This window comes from Pithys albifrons, chromosome 5, assembly GCF_047495875.1.
Source record: "Pithys albifrons albifrons isolate INPA30051 chromosome 5, PitAlb_v1, whole genome shotgun sequence".
Taxonomy (NCBI): domain Eukaryota; kingdom Metazoa; phylum Chordata; class Aves; order Passeriformes; family Thamnophilidae; genus Pithys; species Pithys albifrons.
The window spans coordinates 62376076-62400654 of NC_092462.1; the positions used below are offsets into that span (position 1 = coordinate 62376076).

The following is a 24579-nucleotide window of genomic DNA, read 5'->3' on the forward strand; positions in this document are numbered from 1 at the left end:
TAAAGAATTAAATGAACAAATTATTGAAAAGATCTCAGAGTTGAAAATATTTTTTGAGAATCTAACTTGGGAATTTCCCTAGGTTGAGTGAGTTTAAAGATCTGTATTTGTATCTCAGAGTAGCTAAATCCCTACCCTAGACTAATGCGTAAATACAAGAGGTATTATGAAAGAAATCAGGATTAGCTTATGTTTCTAAAAAAAATCACAAACCATATTTTATGGGTGTTTTTTTGCCTAATTTTGCATTATTTAAAATCAGAGAACTTTTGAAATACTGAATAAAAGGCGAAATATTCTGTTGGTTTTTTTCTTCAGATTGAATATAATTAATAAGATTTTTTTTTCCCAAGAGCAATATTCATAGCAAAGTGCTCAAGGAAATTGTTCCATTTTGCCCAACTGTCACAAAGTATGAATCTTTCTCTTAGAGAGGGGTTAAGAGTTCTTCCCCTTCCAGGAACACTTGAGCAGAGGAATGCAGCTGAACAGCTTTGCTTAATTAGTCAGTTTATCTGAATTAAGGATGGACTAACACTCCTAGGACAAGCAGTATAAAAGAGAGTTGGCAGTGGAGAAGAGGAAGAGCTGAAGATTGGTTGGAAGAATGAGCAAGAGAAGAAATTTCAGCCTGAATTAAGACCTTCGTAAGTAGGAGAATGTATCTACTAAAAAGCATGATTTTTACCCATATATTTATGTACTTTACAAACTGGGATATTGACTTGGGGTATTCTGAACTGGTATGCTAAGAGAAGAGTATATTTGTGCAGGGGGGAACAGGGGTGGTTTGTGCCCTCTTCACTGTATATAAATGCATTATATATATGCTGAATACGTTGTGATCTCTTTAAAGCTTGTATGACCAGACTCCTTACGACCTGACTGAAACTGCCTTCTTATAATCACTTGGATGTCTCCATAAATATATTTTTGTCTTGTATTTCAAGCAAGTGCTTCATTTATGGGATGTTCTCTTTTTTCTTTTCTTTTTTTTTTTTTACCATATCTACTACTATTATCTTGGCACACATCAGATTCCAGGTCTTTCTTCAGTTTGTATGTCTATCTTCATATCCATTATTCTGCTCAAATAACTCAGGGTAGAGTTTATATATAGAGAGAGTTTATATATATAAAAGCTAAGCAATGGTGCACTTTTACTTACTTACTTATTTGCAAATTTTTATTATAACACATCTTAAAACTATAAAACGTTCATGTTCCTTGACCTGGCAACAGCACCTGCACAACTTCTAGGAAGGATCTTTTCCTTTGGATATCTTTCTAATTACTAGTATGGCTGAATAACTGACACTATGGTTGTTTGAATTAGCAATAAGAACTCTGAAACTCCATCCTTTGAGACAGATAATTAACCACAATTTGTTTAGGAATAAACCTTAACATTTAGCATAGAATCCCAGAAGCATATTTTTATTTCACAGAACCTTAGTTCATTACAGCATGCACAATGGAACATATTTATTAGCATAGTCTAATCTAGTAGTGCTTCGTCTCACATTAGTATGTGCTCAGTAGGATGAGAGAGAGCTGTTAGAATGGAATTTCTCATGCCAGACTAAACTCTCTTTTAAGGGTAGATAATATTACAATGAAGTAGAATAAAACAACAAATAATGCAAACACTGATAGAAAGGAGCAGAAATATCTGTTACATAAATGTTGCATTATGAAATAATGGATATAGCTTGTGTTTTTTGCAATTTCAAATAAGTATTTGTGCATAATTAATATGTTTTTTTAAAAAAAAGTCAAGTTAATTTTAAAGGTTATGTCTTCAGTTGTTCAAAACATAAGTGTTATACACTGAAAACAAGTTTGGGTTTTACTTACCTTTCAGGGTTTTTGCTTATCTCCTACACCTTCTTCTCCACTTCAGGATTAAGTATGGCTTGTTCTGGTTCAGCATGAGATTTAGATACATAAAGGAAAAGATTCACTGTGGAAAATAAGGGCATGTGACTGGACTACAAATAGACTTGAGTGAGTATTGAAGTCCATGAAATTTCTCCCATTATTTCATCAGAGTTTTGTTCTCTGGATTAAGTTCTTGTACAGTTCCACAGAGAAGTAATTCTGGTAAAGGAATCATCACATAAACCAGCATGCTGTCTCTTGAGATCAGAGATTAATCACTGGGTTGAATACTTGATATTTTTGTTACCTATGGCCCATGTCCTTTCAGGAGAAAACCCCGTGAGGGTTTAGCAGACCTTGATCCTTACCCTGTTAGCTCAACATTTTCACCACATTGTTGTTTCAATAGGAAAACTCCTTAAGACTTATTTCAGTTCAGTCAGTCCACAGACTGTTTTTTCTAATCTGCAGCTACTTCTGCAGTGAGTACAGGAACAGAGTGGTGAGACTCCTGCACTGGCACAGTGAGTTGGTACAAACCCCCAGCCCAGTGTGACTAGTGAGGTCTCAGTTCTGGTTTCGTGCTGTGCCCTTCCCTGAATGTAGCACTTTGGACACTGGGCTGCTGTACTTAGCACTGACTCTTGTCTCTGAGCCAGTTTGGAGACTCTCCACTCTAATCTCCTTTAATCTGGGTCCGGGTTGGAATAATGATCACTTTGTAACTGCAGATTTACAGGATTTTATGGGAGCTTATTTAGCATATTAGGTTAAATTCAACACAGGACTTGGATGGAATTGGAAGAGTCAAAAAACGCCTTTTAAAAGTCCAGCCAAATTGGATTAATTTGATTTTAAACTCAGTTTTATAAACTGGACAGCCCTAAACACAGTAGGCAATTATGCAGATGTCTGCTGTTTCTGCAGTAGCCATAGTGCTTAGTTTAGGTTAAAGTGGCAGGAATATTCTCAACTAGGAATCTGCGCTGAGCACACTGAGAAGCTCTCTGAGCAGGTCTACTTATTGCCTGACCTAAGGCAGCAGCTAGGACCACACCTGACAAAAAAAGGCAGGCATGTACATGTAGCTGGAGGCTACATGATCTCTTCACTCAAAGACTTGCTCACCCCGAGACACAGGCTGTTGGATGCTCTTGAATGGCTGAAGGGATTAGGATTGTATCACTCTGCAAAAATCACACCAACCACAGCCTTTCTAATGGTTGTTTGGTGAGAGTGTCTCCTAGACTGCGAACCTGGCTCTGCACTGGAGTGCCACACACATCTATGCCACAGCGTCCGACTTATTCTTGGCTACAATTTTTTCCCAAGTGAACCCCATCTTCATTGCTGCACACTGGGTACCACTTTATCAGAAGCAGTTCCTGAGCCTGATCTTTATAGGAACTAGAGAAATGGAACTAGAGAAATGGACTGAAACAAAGTTTCCCACTTCCTACATGGTTGTAGATGATCATAGTGGCAATGCTGGAAACAGAAGTGGCCTAAGTTTTTAGTGGAAAACCAAACAGGCAGTGGGTGTTAGTCTGTTCCCACAAAGAATGGCTGCTGGTATCATCCTCATAGCAGGTTTCTGAGCTGTAAATCTCCAAAGCAGTGAGTAATGGCATGGTTATAGGAGACAAACTCGGCAGCATGCTGTTATTCACTGTCCATGGTATATGCTTTTCTTTTAAGCATTTGCATAGTCCTGAGACATAAACTCCTCAGCAAACTCTTTCTGGCTCAGCCATAGTCTTGAAGACTAGTGCAAAAGTTCAGTACTTCCTGAAATACCTCATTGATGTTTCGGAATGATCTTGTACTGTGGTGGTCAGAAGGTCCCAGCAGGATGAGATGCAAGTGTATTGCATGACTAACTGGGACTTGCCCTTTCTTCTTCTGTTTGTTTTTCTCATATTATCTTATTCATCCAAGAAGATAATATGTACACGGTACCAAGAAGCTCTTTGTCAACTACATAGTGAAGGAGAATGCCAAACCTGGGCTTTGTAGTCACTACTGTGTAAATATTTAATATCAGTGATAATGGGTCTTTGGGAAAAAGGGTGTATCACCCATAAGTGTTACTGGCACTGCTATTACAGTCTCCTGGACCCAAGCCAGAAGGTCTGGCAGATGTTAGAGAAAGCACGCTTAGACCCTTAAGTGAGGTAATAATATAAATACAACAGTTTGTTCGGTTTGTTCTGTATCAGTGTTCGATTTGTTCAAGCAGTGTGTCGTCAGTTCAGCTGGATAGTGCTGAGTCTGAGGAAGTTGCTGTGATAGTTGTGAGCCCAAAGCTGACTTTCAGTAGAGTTCAGGCAGGGCAAGATACTGATTTGAAAAGAGTTCTGAAAGAAACAACTAGACTCTGGAGTCAGCTTCAAATTTACTTAACTTTTTACCATCCATGTGAGCCAAGCTGTAAACTACAGGATTTCTTAGATGTACCTATTCTTTAAATAGTCAGCTTGTGTGTTCTTCAGAAAGCTACATAAGGTAAGTTCAAAGAAAAACAGCAAGTACAGAACTGGATATTTCAATGAAGAGTAATTCCTCACTAGTATATTAATGTCTAATTTAAGAAACTGTGCTTTATTTTCTAAGATCAAAAGACTTCTAAGGTGTTATTCTTTTCCTGAGGCCTTTTTTGCAGTAAAACAGATTGTCTGACACAAAAACATATGAAACAAAACAAATAAATGCATGTTTCTCTGAAGACTTACCTCACTGATCTTTCTTCTTTCAACTTTATTCTAGTACAATTAATTGCATAATATTAAGCAAAGAGATTAGCTTATCTGCTGTATGCTTTTTCATCCGTTAGTTGACTTTGTTCCTTACATACTATTCAGCTTCTTCCCTCTTGAGAAGCTTAAGGCTAAGTAATTACCACCTCAATGCAGAAAGTGAATATGCAGGACATAGGAAGGGTTTTCTTGTGGCACAAAGAGGTGTGTTTCATGATGTATTTGGTTACTGTATACAAGAGGGACAGAGCAAGACCCAGCAGTTTCTTTGCCCACTGGGACTGCAAGCACACCTCGCTATGGCCTCTGTCAGCCACACACTGACAGGAATTCAGCTTGAGGACATAGCAGTTGGCTGTCTTTACTAGAACTGTCCAGAGCCCTTTCTGCTGACTGGAAGGGAAGGAAAACCTTCTTCACTTCCTCATCTTTTCTCTTGAGTGCCAGCACAGCAGAGGATGCCCAAGAACCACTCCTCTCTTTGCTGATCAACAAAAGGTTTGTTTTTATGGGGAAACTTCTGACTGAGAGGAGTCTGCATTTAATGCCACAGCTTTTATCTTATGAAGGCATTGCTCTGTGACTATGACATTTCTTGGAGGGAAAAAAATTCAATAAAGCTTTCTTTAACTGCTGAAAGTATAGGTTAATCATATGCTGACTTGGGAGGTGGCTTTATTGCAAATTGTTTCTGTCTTCAATCGCAGTAAAGTGCTCATTATAGAAAGGAAACAAAAAGTCATGGGGAACTTCAGCTCCTTGGCACAAATTCTGAGTTGTAAATTTGGGGTCTGACATAAATATTCTAACCAATATACAAGTAAATAATCTTACAATAGTAAGATTTAAAGAAAAGGTGTGGTGGTTTCTTAGAATGTGTAGTAATGTGTGTGGAAACTTGAAACAGATAGATGGGGACTTTTGTCCTTGCTTGTTTGTACTTAAGAGGGATGATCAAGTATTTATGTAAGTTAATGGGAATCTCTTCACTTGATCTTATGGGATTTTTAAAACTGTGAGGGATATTTTCTAAACTGGAAGGCAGGAAAGTAGAGCTGGGAAATCCTTCCACCATATCCTTCTTAATAAAATAAATTAAGATATTCCTTACTTGGTCAAGGAACCTAATTCTGTCTCACATATGTTACTTATGGTGAGGCATTTCAGGGGCTAAAAGTTTAAGCTATTGTCCTGAAAAATACTAACAAGTACTGCAGGTTTAAGTTAAGGTTGTGATCTTGTATCTCTTTATCTGTTATCTCTTTGAGTCCTTAGGTAGAAGAGAGCAAATCACTGAAAGCACCTTTGCTTAGGCTCACAGTGTGAAAGACAAATAAAGTACAGACTGTCTCAAGTCTGTCAAGCACATCAGAGAAAAAACTCCCAACTCTTTTTAATAACTTTTGGTGTGAACTGATTTCGAGCAAATTTTCACTTGAAGATTTTTAAGGGGAGCAAAACCCAACAGCTATAAAATGCTTTCTTCCTATAAGCAACTTTTGGATCATCTATTCTCAGAGGCAGGAGGCAATACCTGGAAATACCAGAGGTGACATTGTAGACTTGCTTATCTGCTTGCTTTGAATTTTGTTTCTGTGGTTTTGTTCAGAAATTATCAGTTGTCCTCAGTGTTTTGGGCTGCCACATTATGGCTAAATCCCCAAAACATTTTATTTGGAAGAGACAACAAATCCACATTCATTAATACATGGAGTTCAAAACTCTAAGGCTGCAAATCTGGAATTTAGGCAACCATAGTCTGAGAGTAAGTACTTCCCACTCGTATTGGTAGACTATTTAACAGTAATATAAGAGGATGAATCAAAATGTGTACGAAATCCAAATGTTTCCTTTAGTCTCAAATATCCACAACAGTTGGCCTGACTTGTTCAGTACCACTGTCAGGGCACAGGGGAGCCAGCTGATGCTCGGGTGTGAATGAAGCCCTGTTTATTCATTAAGCAACAAGATCTGATTCTTCCCATGCTTCTGGTTCAGACAGAATTGATTCTCTCCCTATAAGCCTCTGTCCTAGTCTTGCCAACCTCATATTCCTCATTCCTCCTCTTCTTTACTCCTCACAATGAGGAAGAGGTTTTTTCCTCAGCCTAAAAATTAACTTTGCTCTGTATTGCTCAGTATAGTGCTGAGGGGGCAAGGCAACAGGAGAAGAAAGAAGGTGACTGTATGGACAAAAAAAAAAGGGATAAAAAAAAATTTGCTTCTCAGTTCTCATGATCTTGGGGATGTGTGGTGGTGGTGTTGGTGTGGGTTGTGTTTTCCAAACCCTAAACCTTCTAAATAGCACTATGCTGAAGTATAGGATAGTCTGCCCTATCCAGCATCAGACACAAACCACCTTATTTATCTCTCTGTGTCTCATGGATGTATTTTTCCCATTGATTCTCATGTTATAGTAACAAAAAGTCAAATTATAAGTTCCATAATTTTTATGTATGTATAGGTACATCAAAGCACTGAAGATTAATCCTCCATAGTGAAAACAGTGGCTGATAAGAAATAGAAATTAACTCCTTATTTGTACTGCTAGGCTATAACCTAAACTACTTAAAGAGAGTTCATCTCTACTTCTGGCTTTTAAGTCAGACAAAACTAGTCCATGAATGAGAAAGAAAAAAAAAAAAAAGAGTAGTAGAGCAAGGGGTTATCTTTCTCTTCACCACTGCACTGCAATAAAGGAATCCTACCAAGGGCCACAGCTCTCTCACAGCTTTGGCTTAGCAGGCAGAAGTTGTTCCTCATTCCTAAATTGGGTGTTATAGTGGAGGTGCAAATCAAGCTTTTGGCTCTTACCAGACTTTTACTAGGAAGAAATTTTATGAACAAACAGCACAGATAATGGATAGAAGGAAAAATAGCAGATATTTGTTTAACAAGGGAGTAGTCAATTCAGCCTGCTCTAATTGTGTAAGGATTTTGAGGTGTACCACAGATTTTGAAGAAGAAATGTTTATTACTGTTCCATTATTTTATTACTGCCTCTCAGTTTACAAACTGGCAAGGTTGGATTTTTGTTTTGTTTTGTGTGGGTGGTTTTTTGGTTTGTTTTTTTGGGTTTTTCTTTTTTGTGGCCATACAACAACTATACTTTTAATTTAATTTTAAAAGGAAGAGCAAGTAGGTAAAATTGGAAAATATCTGGATTTCCAGCTGAAAAGCCCCTTCAGATTCTGTAATAGGAAGCTATTAATGTACAAGTCTTTTGGATTTTGTTTTTCAAAAGGATTAAAAAATAACCTATTTGAGGTCTAGAGCAAATGAAGCAGATAGAACAAGATCATAACACAGAGCCAGGAAACTCTGAAGAGAGCAGTATCAACTATTAGACTTGGCCAAGGGGTTTGGAGTCATTCTACGCTGCTTCAGAAAAAGAGTCATTTCATTTTATGCTAAACTACTTAACAGTAACCTTGAAGAAGAGAAACTGTAGTTTAAAAAATGTTTTGCCTCTTGAGCTGTCAGTATTTCAAGGCAATCCCTCCAAACATGAAAGAACATGTAGAGAAGAGGGCAACTCGAAACAAAGTCTCAGACAGATTCCTCCCTCCTTGGATTTTTGAATAAAGAAGTTAAGCCACATTTAGGCAAAATTTGTGAGGTGGTCTTCTCAGTCTCTACAGTTACTTGAAGCTGTCACATTACACCTTTCATTGCTCATATCTACAAGCTCCCTCACTTTGATCTCCAAGTATGTCCTTGATATCTTGAGTAGAACAGCTATTTATCAGTGGTTCAAATAATTTCATGTTAAAGGAAACAGGGAATTAGAATAGATTTTGATGGTCAGTGTTCCAAAGCAGTAAGTCTTCTCCATATTCATTTTCACATACAGCTTACCACAACAAAACTATAGATCCAAGGAATAATATTATATGTAATCTGCTATCTCAAAAATCTATTATCTGACAGAGATTGACAAATAAGGCACAAACAAATTTTGATGTAGCCAGAGAGGGCTGTGGCTTCTGTGGAACTATGTTTATGGGCATGAGTCAGAACAAAGATGTGCATGTAAAGGTGCTGCAATCTAACCTCTGATTTAAGAGATTATCTTGTTCTTGGTGTATCTTATCCCACAAAGAATACTAGACTTTAAGCATCTGATGTAAATCAGGACAGAAGTCACTTAATGAGGTCTGCATGCCATAGGGCCTGGTGTAGTAAACAGTCTTTGGCTATTTGTATCTACAGCTGTGGATTTTGGGGTGAAGAGTAAGTATAAGGTTATGTCCTCTTAAAGACATGAGGAACAGCACATTAGGTATTCATTCCTACTGGAATTAGTTCTAAATTACTAATACACAGAGAAAGGAGTTAACATTAGGGTTTCAAGCAAAATTGAAGCTGCGATAATTGCAGACAGCAGGATGCTACAGTAGCATTTTGCACTTGGAGGGAAAAAAATAATAATCAAAATGATGAATTGACAAATCAAGCCACAAGGATGTAGGGGCCATGGGGCAGAACTGAGCCTCAGAAAACACTGTGTTCTGGTCTTGCAGAAATATGACCAAAGGCAAGATGGGGTCAGCAACCTAAGGAGCTTCAGGAATGAATTTCATGCTTTCACCAAACCATGCAAGGAGTGAAACAGGAAATCACAGTATTAAAAGAACCACCACAGGAGAGTGAATGGAGAAGATCAAAAAATTTTCCAAATTTCTGTTTGGAGAGAAAGTGAAAATTCTCTTAGATCTACAGAATATAGCTTTTATCCTACCTTGCTGCCTTGAGGATTGTTGAGAGCATAACAAGCTAGGGCTGACTCCAGCACTCAACTGTTATTTCAAGGAGTTAGATATATTCAGAGTATCCATGAAAATAGCATATACGTCTATTTTGTACAGCTTATGTGACCATCCAATGCAGCTATGGTGGCAAGTACTGGGGAGAGAAAAGTTACTATGGTATATCATAATTTTTCTTCCTTGGAGACAGTAAGATTTCATGTAAGGATAAGAGTGACTGCATTGAAAGTGTCTATCTTACTCTGGCACACCAGAGGGCTGCTCCTTACAGGCTGGCTGAAAGCTGCATGCCTCTTTTGCAACAGTAATTACACAAGTTAGTTTTTTACTGTTCCTGCTTCCCTGGGTTATGCTTTCGCAGTCTAATGAAACAATCAGGCAAGTTTCCAGCTTTTATTAACTCCATGTGACCATTCATTTGTTCACTGTAAGGGAAGAAAGGGAAATAACAAACAAGGTCTGTACTAACTAAGGAAACACTATCATGAGTTTCAGTTTAGAAAAATTCATGGTGTTCCCCTCTTCTGCAGTGGCTCTTCTCTCTGCGTCTATTAAGATCTTGAGTACAAAGTTGGAAAAACTGAATTCAGTGGCATTATTATCATGTTTACTTGCAGATTATAGGCTTGTTTCATGCAGCTGATAAAACAGTAATGGTTCTGTTTAAATGTCATACCATTTGGTGATAATCAGTTGTTAAACTACTGGGTGGATATTTGCTCACAGTGTTTCTGGAGAACACCATGTTATGCTTTTTACACTGTTTAGTCTGAAGCTTAAATGCCGCACAGAAGATTCTTTCAGGGATAGGATTCATATGTTGTCTTCATCTCAGTAATTTATATGTGACGTGCTATGGAACATCCATGAGCAATTTTAGATTTAACTGTCTATTGAGCAGACCTCATTGTTATATATCAGACTGGAGAGTTTTATGTTCACTATTTAACTGTCAGAAGGGTGGGAAGAAGAAGAGAAAATGTGCATAAGATCAGAGAAGCACTTTACTACACATATTGCTAAAAGCTCTCAGAAGTTCTTATTGGACATATCTGTTTCTGCTGCTAAAGTTACTTGCGTGGCAGAGCTCTTATTTCAGACCAGATTCAGTCCCAGTAATTGAGAATCCATTCTAGTTTTCATTTATAAAATAAATGAAATGGAAAAGGTTAATAAGTTTGCCCATAGATTGATTTTCCCTGTGCCACTCCATAGTGAGATTAGTGAGTAATGGGATTGTAGAAGTTTGTAGGGCTCTGGAGTACACCTGACATTTATGATGTGCACAAACCTTTGCTGTGCAATGTCAGTGAACAAAAACCACCCTGAAAGCCTAATGTGCACATATTCCTCTTGGAGAGGGGTTGAACAAGGGAAAAGGGAGCAGGTATGCCAGACACTTGTGATATTTAGCATTCTGATGGGTTGTAATCCTCAACCACAAAAACCAGACAAATACAAGAATATCTATATTTTTACATAATTGCAATATATCCTTTTCAGTACTTTAGGGATAGCCAGAAACTGTTGGACCACTCTCCTCCAGAGATATTACATATCTGTTGTATCACAACTGAAGTAGAAGCAGCACAAGAAATCATCAAATAAGATGTGAGTGAAGGGGAGAGAATTTTGATTAAACCCTTTCTAAAATAGAAGTAAACAACAAAGTTTATAGCAAGGACCTTCAGAGGATGAAAAAAGTGCAAAAAAAAAAAAATTGGCCCAAAGGCAAAATAATAACTCAGAGTAGTCCAACAGTACTCCAGTCTTGTTCAAGATGTGATTGATTGCCTCTGCTCTTCACTTCCCACTCTCAGCCTCTTGCTCTAAGAGAGTATTTACATTGTACAGGCTGCCTCTGTAGGCTGTAGTGCTCCATTTTGTTGATAACTCCCCTTTGCTGGCACTGCTTCTCCCTGCCCTGGAGCATCTAGCTCCAGCTCAGTTTTGCCTCTGCTCTGAGTGATCTCTTGCAGCAGTTTCTGGCACCACTGCAGAAGTTCATGGGAAAAAAAAAAAGGAAAATTTTACCAAAACAGACATTTCCTGTCCAGAGCAATTCCTCTTTAAAATAAACACACCAAACCACTACTGGCAGTGGAGAAACCTAGGGATGAGGTTGCTTGTTACAGCATTAGATGAAGGGAGATTCCTTGGACACAATGGGAACATTATGGTAGAACCACAGCGTGTTCTTGTTTGAATTTCAGTAACCAAGACATGTTCTGTCTTGTGAGGCAGACCAACCTTGGAGCATATAAACTGGATGTCTTGTAAAGTTTAGGAAAATGAGAACCACTTTAGTGACTAATAGAGATACAGCCTGTGAGACATCATTGCTTACTGTAGCACAACAGGAGTGTGCCCAGGGAACCAAGCAGTTAATGTACAAATGTGTGAGTAAACCACCACTACTTCACCTTGGAAGGATATGGCTGATGTCTCACAACACAAGACTTAAGGACATTACAGACAAGTCATCAGAAAAGTTAAAACTGACAACCTGATGTATGGATCCTGTTGAACTCATTGCTATAGGGTGTTGCAACAAAAAAATGAATAAATTGGAGAAATGACACAGAAGTTTGGAAAGTGGATCCAAAGACATACTGTGCTTGCTAAGAAACCAACAACCAGAATCTGGACTGGTAAACTTGCTTATTTGCATCCTTGAATAGCCACTCAGACATATTGTAACCTCAGCCACTCCTCATATGGTTCCCCTTGAGCCCTTCTCCATCTTTGTTGCCCCCTTTTGAACACTAAGAGCTCAATATCTTTCTTATATTATGGTGCCCAAAACTGCACACAGTATTCAAAGTGAGGCCACGACACTACAGAGCAGAGCAGGACAATAACCAATCAACCAGTTGAGGGAGAGTATTGTTCTGCTCTGCTCTGCACTGGTACAGCCTCAGCTTGAATATTATGTGTCGTTTTCATCACTGCAATGTGAGAAAGATATTAAGCTGTTAGAGAATGTTCAAAGGAGGGCAACGAAGATGATGAAAGACCTTGAGGGGAAGCCGTATGAGGAGCGGTTGAGGGCACTTGTTCTGTTCAGTCTGGAGAAGAGGAGACTGAGGGGAGACCTCATTGCAACTTCCTCATGAGGGGAAGAGGAGGGGCAAGCACTGATCTCTTCTCTGTGGTGACCGGTGACAGGATCTGAGAGAAAGGCCTGAGATTGCGTCAGGGAAGGTTGAGGTTGGATATTAGAAAAAGGTTCTTCCTCCAGAGGATGGTTGGGCACTGGAACGGGATCCCCAGGGAAATGGTCACAGCAACAAGCCTGACAGAGTGCAAGAAGCATTTGGATGATAATCTCAGGCACATGGTGTGACTCTTGGGGATGATCCTGTGCAAGGCTAAGGGTTGGACTTGATGATCCTTATGGATCCCTTCCAGTTCAGCATATTCTGTGATTCTGTGATAAGATGTGACTATAGGTCTAGACCAAATAGAGCCCTGGCAAATTCTATTGAAGTGAGACTGTGTACTCATCAGTACCTTGCAAAAGTTCTTTAAGCAAAGGACAACTTGGGGGAAAGGGCACATCTCCTTCCTAAGCTAGGGAGTCCTTAATATACTTAGTCTCAACAGTAGCATTAATCATTTCTGTCTTCAGTGCCTGTTGTGAGAGGAAAGGTCCATTATAGAATGTACTGCTGGCCACAGCTGGATCAGTACCAAGGTAAGGACTCTTTTATTAAGATTAATTTTAACACTTTCCTTGTTTTGTCTACCCCAGAGAACTCAGCTGCCAGCTTTCTAGAACTATCCACAATAGTTTCAAGATATTAAAAAAAAATCTACCTACAAGTCTATTACTGTATATGTATTAAGGTTTTTTCTACATCAATATGCATGTATGAGCAATTAGTTTTATCTGTCACCTAAAGCACAAAATGGCTTTCTACAGCTCTCTGAAATCAGCTCTAGATTTAAATGTCCACAGTACACTATAATGAAAAGGTTTTCCTCCCATCTGCCCTCCATTTTAAAATAACTAAATAAAAAAATATAGATAGAGCAATACAATCCCCAGATAATGGTGGTATTGCACATTGCTTTATCATTTAATGGAATTAATTTTACACAGAAGTAGCTAAATTTGACTATATGACCAAGATCCAGTTTAGCACTGTGGTTTAGCACTTGCATAACTTGCTTGTGTGCTTAGACAGAGTACTCTTGCTTCTTATATTGGTCTGAAACATTGAATTACCTTTTACAGACAGAGTCACACAAAGTACTTAAAATCTCGATATTCACTACAATCATAAATGAAGGTGTGTGGATCTATACAAAAAGTCTGCTATGCAATTACAAATTAGTTCAATAATCACTTGGGGAATAAGATGACAATTTTGAACATTCTTCCAATGGCTTAGGGTGTACTACCTGTAGACTCCTGTTTCTGTTTTCAGGTTAATGTTTTATTAATTAACAATGTAAGGCTTAGCATGAAGGTAATGCCCCTCAAATGAGAAGCAAAGTGGAATGCAATACCTTTGTGACATTACAGGATTTTTTAAACATATATGGCATGAGTCATGCACTTTGATATAATTTTGGTCACTATCACATCCTGTTCATGTAATTGGCAATAAAACTAGGGGCAAACTCACTGTTAGTGATCTGCTTTATATCATGTCAATGTTCTTGCTTTCATATACTAGTTTACACCATGAGATTACAACACCTTGCTCAATTTTCAAACCTTTAACAGCAAGAGTGGGCAGAGGCCAACTCCAACCGTACTTTAAAGCCAGTACTTAAGACTGAAGAGTCCAAAAGGTTATTACAATGGGAGATGCTTGAGCATAAACATAGCAGAAAAGGCTGCACACAGTAACTGTCAGTAGCAACCCAAACAGAAGATATTAGGTTATCATGGAACATTATGCAGATTTATACCTTGGTGATTTTACGTTACCTGAGAAACTGCACATACATCTGTCTTGGAAGCTTGTGCAGTAACAGGGTAGGCTATCATAGACTCACAGAATGATTTAGGTTGGAAAAGACCTTTAAGATCATTGAGTTCAACCATCAACCCAGCACTGCCAAGTCCATTACTAAACCATGTCCCTAAATGCTGCATCTACATGTCTTTTAAATAGCTCCAATGATGGTGACCCTATCACTTCCCTAGACAGCCTGTTCCAGTGCTTGACAACCCTTTCAGTGAAGAAATTTTTCCTAACATCCAATCTAAACTTCCTCATGCAACTTGAGGCCATTTCTCCTTGTCCTATCACTTGTTATCTGTGAAAAGAGACCAAGCCCCACCTGACTACATTCTCCGTTCAGGTAGTTGTAGAGGTCCCCACCTGAGCCTCTTTTTCTACTGGCTAAACAATCCCAGATCCCTCAGCAGCAACTCAAAAGAGGAGCTTCAGCCCTTTCACGAGCTTTGCTGCCCTTCTCTGGACATGCTTCAGCACCTCAACATCTTTCTTGGAGAGACTCAGAACTGACCACAGCATTCAAGGTGCAGCCTCACCAGTGCTGACTGCAGGGGGATGATCGCTGCCTTGGTTCTCTTCTTTCTCTCACTAAGAAAAGTCTGGATTCAAAATGATGGATTTCTGTCAATGCCCTTTTATTCCATAAAATGAGCAGAAAGAGACCTTATTCACTTGAAACCATAGTGAAATTAACTTAATTTCTATAGTTTTACTAGAATATGCGGTTCCGCTTACATAATCATTTCTATGAATCATCTATCTATCACCTGTATAATTAGGAGATTAAAAGGTATTACTTACCATCCTAAGCAAAGATTGTCAATGAAGTTTACTGAAGAAAAAGTGTTTTATAATTTGACTGTAACTGAAGCAAAGATGATCTTCTTTTAGGCAGAATTGCTTTTGCTGTTACTAGTGCTAACCAGCTGAGAGAATTCTGCTTTTGACAAATATAAATATTAGTACTAACTCTTGTAGTGTGTTCTACCTCCATTTCTGGAGATCACAGTACAAATTACTCTAGTTTCCAGAGTAGAAAAACATGGAACAGAAACCCTGCTCAAAATACTGTTTATTGTCAAAGAGGAAACACGCTTCAGATCTACTAAGAATTTACTGTTAACTGTGAGTCTGTTTCTGTAATTTGATTTTTAATACTCTTCTTACTAGTACTGATATACAGGGAAACAGAGAATAGCAATGCAATTGGCAGTGCTGCACACATGCTGCTCAGACCCTGCTCCTCTCCCTAGCATTTTGCTTACCCATTCCTGCTCTCCCTAAGGCTGATGGTTTCACCCAGGTAGGGAGTGGGTTATGACAAGTCACCTGCACCTCCAAGGCCTTTGGGGTTTATTTATTTTTATTTACTATATAATAGTGCCTTTTATGCATGTTAGATTCTATTCTTTTGGTTATTTTTTTCTTTGACTGCCAGACATGTGGTAGCAGTGGTCATGTTTGGCCAGAAATCCTGATCTGCATCACCTGGTGATGAGCACATTGGGAGTTCAGATGTGAATTGAAGACAGCAAGTGAGGGTCAGAAACAGCCCTGTCATCAACACACAAGTCCACGGTGACAAGACAGGTCTGAGTTTGAGCTGCAAAATCAGGCCTGATGGTCAGTGTAAAGATCTGGATCAGTTTTATCTGTACTAAAGGCAACGGTAATGTTCCCTTAACGTGCTTTCCTGAGTGAAGGTGGATGGGAGCCCCCACTTTTCAGAAGGCTCTTCCCACAGCAGGATGCCTTCACTCCCCCTCTGAACTGGCCCTGAGCCCAGGACAAGCTGTGTGCTCAGGTCCCTGACACCAAGAAATACTGAAAATGGTGATAAACTAACAGACTTTGATCCCAATATCTTTTGAAATGCAAAGCAGGTATTTCAGCCATCAGCCTTTCCAGTGTTTCATAACCCTTGGAAATGTAAGGGAGTTTTGCATATTTACACTCATGTAATTGAAACCTACTGATTTTGACAAAGCATTTTTGGTACTGTTTGTAAAACTACAACAAAAGACATTTAATTGTCCCTAGAAATCACAGATAAACATTGAGAGAGGTGGAAGGACCTATCCATTCATTTTTTCTTTCATTCTCCAGTTCCTCAAAGTGAGAGAAAAATACACATTTTCACAACATACAGAATTTTATCATATTTATATATGAAACTTTAATTATGTGAATTAAGGTAGTGACGTATTAAAACAAATTCTTACATTTCATTATCTATCTGTGCTTTTAGAGAGAATACCTCAATAATACCTGTTAGCCTTCAAGAGAATAAATGGTGAGTTGCTGTTTGCCAGGTTACATGAATATGTGGAGAGAACAATCTGTTACACAAATATTTCTGATTATTTTTAGTTCCTAGCTGAAGAAAAAATGAAACATCAAACGTAAACCTACAGCTAAAAGGACTTGGTGGCTTGAGGTGAAGCTGGGATTGGGACTATTCAAAATGTCTGGACAGGTTGGATAGGGTAAAGTTTGGCAAAGTTTATTTTCCTAGCTTGATTCCTAGGACCAGATTTCATAAGAAAGTAACATGAGTGTATATTTCTACTCTGGGCCTCCTCTGCATCCTTTTTAGGCACATCCAGCCTTGCAAGGAATGTGTGTACTCTGGGCAAGAGCAGTGCTCACTGCTCCCAGGGGATGAGAGCCTTGCAAGTCTAGTTTTTAGGAAGCTAGAGACTAGCTGAGAGTGCAATGCATGCTAAGGCATTTTGCTTCTTCTCCCTCCACAGAGGTCAAGAGTGATGTCTAAGGCTCAAAGGTATCATTATATTGACGAGGATGAGTGAGTACATAGATCTTCACCTGGAGGGTTAGCAATTTAAGTGATCTTTCAAAAAGATCACTGGTTCTACCCTGAAGATTTCAAGAGAAGTAGTAAAAAATTCCTGAGTGTAATAGGACCACTGGCTGGAAAAACTTTTGGGAGAAATTGCCTGCCTGTTCTTGATGCCTGTAATGAGACAATGGGAAAGAATTGTGTAAATAATCCATCTGTTAGGGTGTATCTACCTGCTGGAAGCAGGTTTTGCAGCTGCCTGAAGAGAAGAGGAAGGCTCAAGCCCTTAGTACTCTTTTGAGAACCAGTGTCCTGGCTTACAACATTAATAAAAGACAATAGAAGCTGCTCAAATAGAGTGGTCTTGTAAATTTTGAATGTATTCTTCAAGTTCAACTAAAGGAAACAGATACTGGGCACTCGGCCTTCTGGATTGAGCCCAAAATTCCCACCCTAGAAGGGCTTCATTTTGGGGCATCATTCTTCTTTAAAACACATTTTACTTTAAGGGTGTTTCCTTTCCACCTGGAATAAACGTACACAGGAACAGCTCTGGTCTTACCTCAAGGCATGACCTTACAACATAAAAGCTTTCACTTGTCAATATTTAATTCAATATTTACTAAATGGTAGGTGGATGCTAGGCTGACTTCACTGGAAATAATTTCACAAAGATTTAACTAGTTTTAATGTACATGGAATTTAATGTTGGAAATAACCCTAACACAATGAAAACATTAACTTCATGGCTCATAAGATTTTTCGTAAATGAGGACATACCAGACTTGCATGTATACATGGGAGAAAGTGGTTAAAACAACACTAATGGCCAACACAGCAGAGGGTAATTATTAACCACTTTTTCTTACACAAGAGATGGGAAATACTCTGCTGTAGCTCATCCAAGAGACTCTTATGTAATAATCAGCCAAAACTACTTGAAAATATTCAACATTCTTGTTCTGTTCCCCTCAGATATGTTTGACCTCCTTGACTGATGGCTAAGTATTTGGAACATCAAGGTTTTTAAGCTAAAAAGACTACTAAATAAAAATGGTCAGTTCCTGGCTTTTCTCTCAAAACTATGGTTTTAGCAGTGCAGGAACTTGATATGAGGGTGCGTAGCCATGAAAAGACACCAAATTCCAGTTCTGGGGGTTTGACCAAGTGAGAAGCTAAATGTTTTCATGTTCACTGGCAAAATATTTATGCAGATACTTAATTTTCCTATGGAATTATGTTTAAAACTAAACTGTATACTACTGCTCTGCTAGGTCAGGACATTTTTATAGACCCAAAATCTAAGCATCAGTTTGGCTTGCCAGTTTGAGCCTGCATTTCCAAAGGGGCCTATCTGCATGTTACAAACCAACTACATCTTTACATGTGAAGAGCATTTGACGTATAGGTCCAGACTCTGTATACTCTCTGATTATCACATTGTCTCTATGTCTTTGAGTTTCCAGCTTTGTAATAACAATGAAAATATTCATCGTGAACATGAAATTAAAATTTCACAAACTGCTGTATGAATATTCGCTTGATGAAATTTTAACTTAGGCTTGCTTGTAAAAATTCTATTTTTTTTCTTTTCTGTTTATAATTTCTTTCATGTGCCATGTCTAACAAATAATTTCTTGTTTTGTTTGTATTATTTGGTATGTTATTTCTTGGTCATGAGTTGTCCTCAAGGTGGTCTGTTTGTACTCTTGCTCAGGATGATACAGGCCAAACTTATAAACCTGAATCTAAACCTTGGAAAAACCTGGATCATTGTTTAGTTTGTAAATATTAGCTCTATCACAGAATGAGCTGCTCTTCAACGATCATTGAAATCATGCTTTTTGAACATGCATGTCTTCCCAAAGCTTACATAACTTGTAAAACTTGTTTTATATTGTAGTCTTGTATTGCTTATTTTTCTGTCCTTATGCTAATCATGGGACACACTAAGCAACAAATTCTGTCCACAAATGACAGATGTTACTAAGAAATAGTGCATCTTGGTTTTAATTGTCAAACCTAATAACACTGAATTAATTTAAAAGTCATAAAGATTTCAGTTAAAATGTAATTAAGATGGAAATTAAATGTATATAGGTCTGGAAGGTATCATTTGTCACTTGTATCTTAGATATAAGATTTATTTGAAATTCACTTGTCTGTTCCCTCACTCTCATTCCAGAGAATGAGTCTCCTACTTCCTTATAACCAGCATGTTACAGAAAGCTAATATACAAGTCTTTTTTTTTTTTCCTGTTCATTACAAGATATTGATTTCTAGTCTAATGAAACTTTTAGATAAAATATGCTAGAGGATCTTAAAGAGAAATTCTTTTCTGTCCCTCAAAGATGGTGTTTTCATTGATTAGCACCTTGTAAGTGGAGAAGGATGCCTATGTTTAGCTGAAGTAAATCTGATGGTAATACCTTTTGAGAACCTCACCAAGGTTTATGTAACAGGGTCAAAAGTGATCCGTAGGAGCTGCCAGAACAATCGTAGCTGAAATACAAACCAAGCACCACATGCTCAATAATCCCCTTTCCCTAAAAGTAAAAGGTTACTTCAAATCCCAGTCAGAATTTACAGTTTCAGCCAACTCACATCTGTACAGCTGCCTCTTTACCTAATACATCTTGAATAGCTTAGCATCTGCAAGTTTAGAAATAATCCAACTAAATTAGTTATCAAGGTCCTTGAGGAAATGTTAATGGGATTTTCAAAGAAAGCAATATGTGCACCAGCAGCAAAAAGTCAAAGCAGAGAGCACCTTTTCAGAACACACATCTCTGCTTAACTTTGAGATGTGAGGAACTAATATCAAAAGCAAAATCAGGACTGCAACACCCTTGTCCTGATCCATATTTCAATCAGTTTTTAAACTAACACTGCTATAGAGCTCCTCTGTGGCACAAAACCAGAGGAAAGACAAAGTAATCTTTTTTATGAACTATTGAAGGGTTAACTACTGTACAGTATGTTCTCTCCCAGCCTTTCAAAATATTATAAAAAGGTCATTCCTTTTATAAGGATGACAAGGAGTCATCTCACACACTCAATACTGGTCTAACACATTACTGTAAAAAGCCATTTACAGCACAAGGAATGCTGTGGGTGTTCCTCCACCTGGTCACTTGTAATCAGGTAAAAGTATGTGTATGCAAGCAGTAGCCTTAGGCAATTGGAATTCAAAAGTCTAATGGTTCAAATATGGGAAGTAAAGCTTTTTCATGGTTTGTAGCATCTGAAACAAAGACCTCTTGTATGGTATTGTAGCCATACAAGGCAGTTTGTTTTCTATTGGGTAGAAAAGATACATAGCATGAATTCCAGTTGAAACATCATACTATTTTTGTTTTTACTGTTAATTATTTATTACTTCTGAAAAGGTATAAAAGAGTTAAACTTGGCTTTACATTTGATTCAATAATTTAACTGGTCCTATTTCAGAGAAGACTGCTGTAGCAGTTCTGAAGAGGGCTGCTTCTGAACTGCACTGAACATCACTGGAAGTGAAGAATATTTCAGATAAGTGGTGAGTAGTGACTCGAACCTGGACTTGATACTTTGCAGAAAATTTGGCAGTGTTCTCAAGGGGCTGACTTGGGGAGGGAGGAATAGATTTATCTTGGTATGACCCCATGTAGTGAAGTACCCCATGCTAGTCAAGTACTCAGCTTCTATATAAGCATTCATTAATTCTGAAATCTTCTGCTGGTTAATAAATTTCTATAGAAAATAACAAATTTTTCTGACAAATTATAGAAGGAAATCCACAAAAAACCCCACTACAATCCACAGCAAAACATTTCACATTGAAATAGAAATTAATATTTTTCCCTCTCAATATAAGGCATCAGATTGTGACTTGTATGAAATATTGAAATCCAGATAAATTAATTTGTCATCTTGTAAAGACACTTTAGGACTACAGATACAGGGGGAAAAGGAGACATATATAACTTTATCCACTATGTCAACTGATTATTTACCAAAGCAGGTATTTCTGGGAGCTGAGGTGTCTACAGTATTTGAGATTAACTTTTGTTCAGTACTATAGGAATGCTCTGTGTCAAATTAAAGTTATGGCCCACATGACTCCATCAGTAGTACTTTAATACTGGGATTGTTAGATATTTTCCATAAACTGTACAAGAAGAATTTACTTGTGCAGTTTCACTTGCATAAGGATAGATCTACGTTAACAAAACTAATCAAGAAGAAAGTTGAGAAGAAAATAATCCCTTCAGTTCTCAATAGATTTCCAGTAAACGTATTTTAAACAGGTAGTTATGTCACTTATCAGGATCTAATACATAAACTTTTACTGATTCAGGGGACACCGAAACATTAAATGCATCTTCACATTGGATGCTCTAACTAATCTTTTGATTTATCAGTGCTGGATTTCTTCTGTGTGCATGTGTGTGTGTGATTTTTAGTACCAGGGAGAGGCGCACATTCACTGCAGTACACCCCATGGTCTGGTGACAGAAACACCTAACTTGAAACACAGAGAAGTCCTCAGCTTAAGTCTGTCACGGTGCAAGGACATCTTTTTTGAAAGGCACAAGTGCTCAGCCATATTAATATGGCCATTTTGGCTATAGTTGAATAGAAAAAAGATAGCACACAAGCTACAAGGTAAGAGTGAGATCCAAAACTTTTGTCCTCCATCCTCTTTTACTAGAGGTTTAGTGTTGAATAAAAATGAAATAAAATAAAAGGTCTTTTGAAACATGTACTTATTTCCAATACAAAGCATAGCAAACAAAGAAATAGTCAAGTTGGGCAGTTTACTTTCCCAAAGGCAAAAATTATTAGATGCCAGTCTATTATGGACCAATAGGACTTACTGAGTCTCTTTTGGTTATTTTTACACCAAAGCATTTTTCAAAGCTTTGCAATTCACACCCTACTGTGGTGTTGGCTCTTCAGTGATTCCTCTTCCTTCTTTTAAAAGAAACCAAACTTTTTTGTACTACACCTGCAAGAGGTGTACCCTGAGGAGTGCAGCCCCCTTCCCTCCCTGAGAGGTTGTGCTAGTTTATAATTATAAATTAATTTTGTCAGCTGGAGACTGTTCTTCCCACTTCCACATTTTTGCTGTCCATAGTAGTACAATATTGACACAAATATTATCTTTTTCTAGAGGTCATATAATTTTTCACTTTGGAGACAGATAGGGAGTTGTGTATGGCCACTATGAAGAAATTTTGACAGTAGAATCTTTCATATTACAGATAAAACTTGTTTATATTGTGCTTTGGGTGGGGAGACCAGGGCCTTCGTATAGCTTCACATTCATGAGATCAAGATTGCAAATGGGCCTTAACTGGCTACTGGCCCAAACAATGCCTAACACTCAGACTGAACAATAGTTGATTGAGTCCAGGTCTCATACATTTCTTAGTTTGGTTTCATTTTGTTTTAGTATTTTGAAAAAAACTCTGTCTTTTAACTCAGCTTTTCTGAGATGGCCAACTCCTTAGTTATTTCTTCATAACTTAACAAATATGGCTATTTAAAATCTGAGTCTGAACTGCTCCCTTTGCATATTTGCCTTTTGGGAACACGACAGCTTTCCAACAGCTTTTGTTTTTCCTGACTGTAAGTCAGGAAATGGAAGTTGAATGTTCAGTAGAAGTTCAGAACCAAAACTGGATTATAATAGGTTTATTTATACCTCTCTCAAGTAATTTTGCTGTGCCAGTCATAATGTTCCTTTTCTGTGAACTGCTGAGCCATCCTTGCCAAGGCTAACAATTCATAGGACTCAACTGGACTGCATGTCCTACCAGTGAACTCAACCTATACATTGCTAAACAAACTGCTGGATAAGTAAGTAAGCAAACTAGCTGAAATGGAAGATGCCCCCTGGCCTATCAATGAGCCTTTCCTGATTTGTGGGTCATCTCCTGACTAACTATATAAGCTATGGAGCAAACAAATCTAATGTGCAATGACAAAGACCAAATAATGAATTAATATTTCTAGATCAACAAGTTAAGCAATTTACCTTCTAGTAGCAATATGAACTTCAGGGGGAAGGAATACACTTTTCCACACTATTTATCAAAATTTTTCAGTGAATGTTTAACAGCAGAAGCAGAGCAAATCTCAGCCTTTCATTCCCCTAAGTGGATCTTCACTTCCTTAGATTTTTTCAAACATTGCAATCTGAAGATCAAGTTTCTGCTTGCTTTAATTATGTAATTAGTCTCCCCTGCACACAAGTCTAAAAAATGCAACAATAACATTGACAAATTAGTACAGGCTTTCAATGATTTCTACTTCCTTCTCAGTCCAGATTTATTTTTGTTTTGCGTGATGTAGAATGTCTGTTCTGGATATGGTAACATTCTTTTTGCTACAGTCCAGTGGAATATGTTCAAAAAGTGAAACGAGGGTTACCTGAAATATAGGAGGGATAGTTCAATCTGAACATTTCCACAGATGGTGCACTGTTAGCAATTAAACTTTCCAGTCACAACAGATGTATCTTAAAATGTTTTAAAGATGTTCTGAAAAAGTTTCAGTCATATAAAAATAAATGCAGTAAGGGAAGACAGACACAAGTTATCCCTGCTAGTGGCTTAACTGGAAGGTTATGACTCCTTAGATGTTTGACAGATTGTTTCTGATGGAGCCTATGTTGTTTCTGTTTTAGTGCTATGCCCCAAATACTCTATCTTGTCAGCTCTTAAATTCCAGTTTGATGATGCTTTGTTTGTGCTCTGTCAGAACCTTCATTAACCTAATTATCTGCATTATCTATGTATGACATTACTTTTCATATACTTAAATGTGGCATGAGACAGGTACGCTGTTTGATGATTTGACTAAGCATCTCTCCTATAAAGTGAAACACATTTGCCTTGAAAACACTTTTTGAAGATAATTTAATAGGAATTGACTAAGGTGCTTTGCAGCAGAGGGAAAGGAATTTTTTGTAGGTTTAGTGTTGACTGCACCGGTAGGTAGAGAGAAAAGAAGGTAACTCTTCTGGCCTTAGCCCTTACAGGATGCTGTCATGTCTCTAGTTTCTCTTACTTAAAGGGTCAGCCTGGTTTCTTGAAACCATCTGGTATAACAGCCCCTGCACTGCCAACATCTCATGGAAGTATTGCCATTGGCAGTGCTTCTGTGAGATAGGATTTCATCTTAAAAGCCTCTTGCATGTGTGATGGCCTCAACATGATTTCCACTCCTATGTGCTGTTTCACTGAACTGCCTGTTACTCCCTATGTCTCATAGCCCACTCTCTTGCAGACTCTTGCCTACAAGGAGGACAACTTGCATTCAGGACTGGATTTATCATTACCATAATGGCCACATAAGCAAAAATCTTGAAATGTGCTGTCATTTTAAGATGCTGAAACAGAAGAATCTAGTA

At 38.0% G+C, this 24579-nt stretch overlaps 1 protein-coding gene across 1 annotated transcript in view; it reads left to right on the plus strand.

The window, feature by feature from the left end:
• The first annotated feature begins 576 nt into the window (after positions 1-576).
• The window catches only part of SLC2A9 (solute carrier family 2 member 9), a 122347-nt gene continuing 98344 nt past the window's right edge, over positions 577-24579 (plus strand). Inside the window, exons 1-3 of the mRNA XM_071556795.1 lie at positions 577-647; positions 1865-2007; positions 20634-20718. The gene's annotated coding sequence lies outside the window, so the exon portion shown is untranslated. The remainder of the gene's footprint in view (positions 648-1864; positions 2008-20633; positions 20719-24579) is intronic.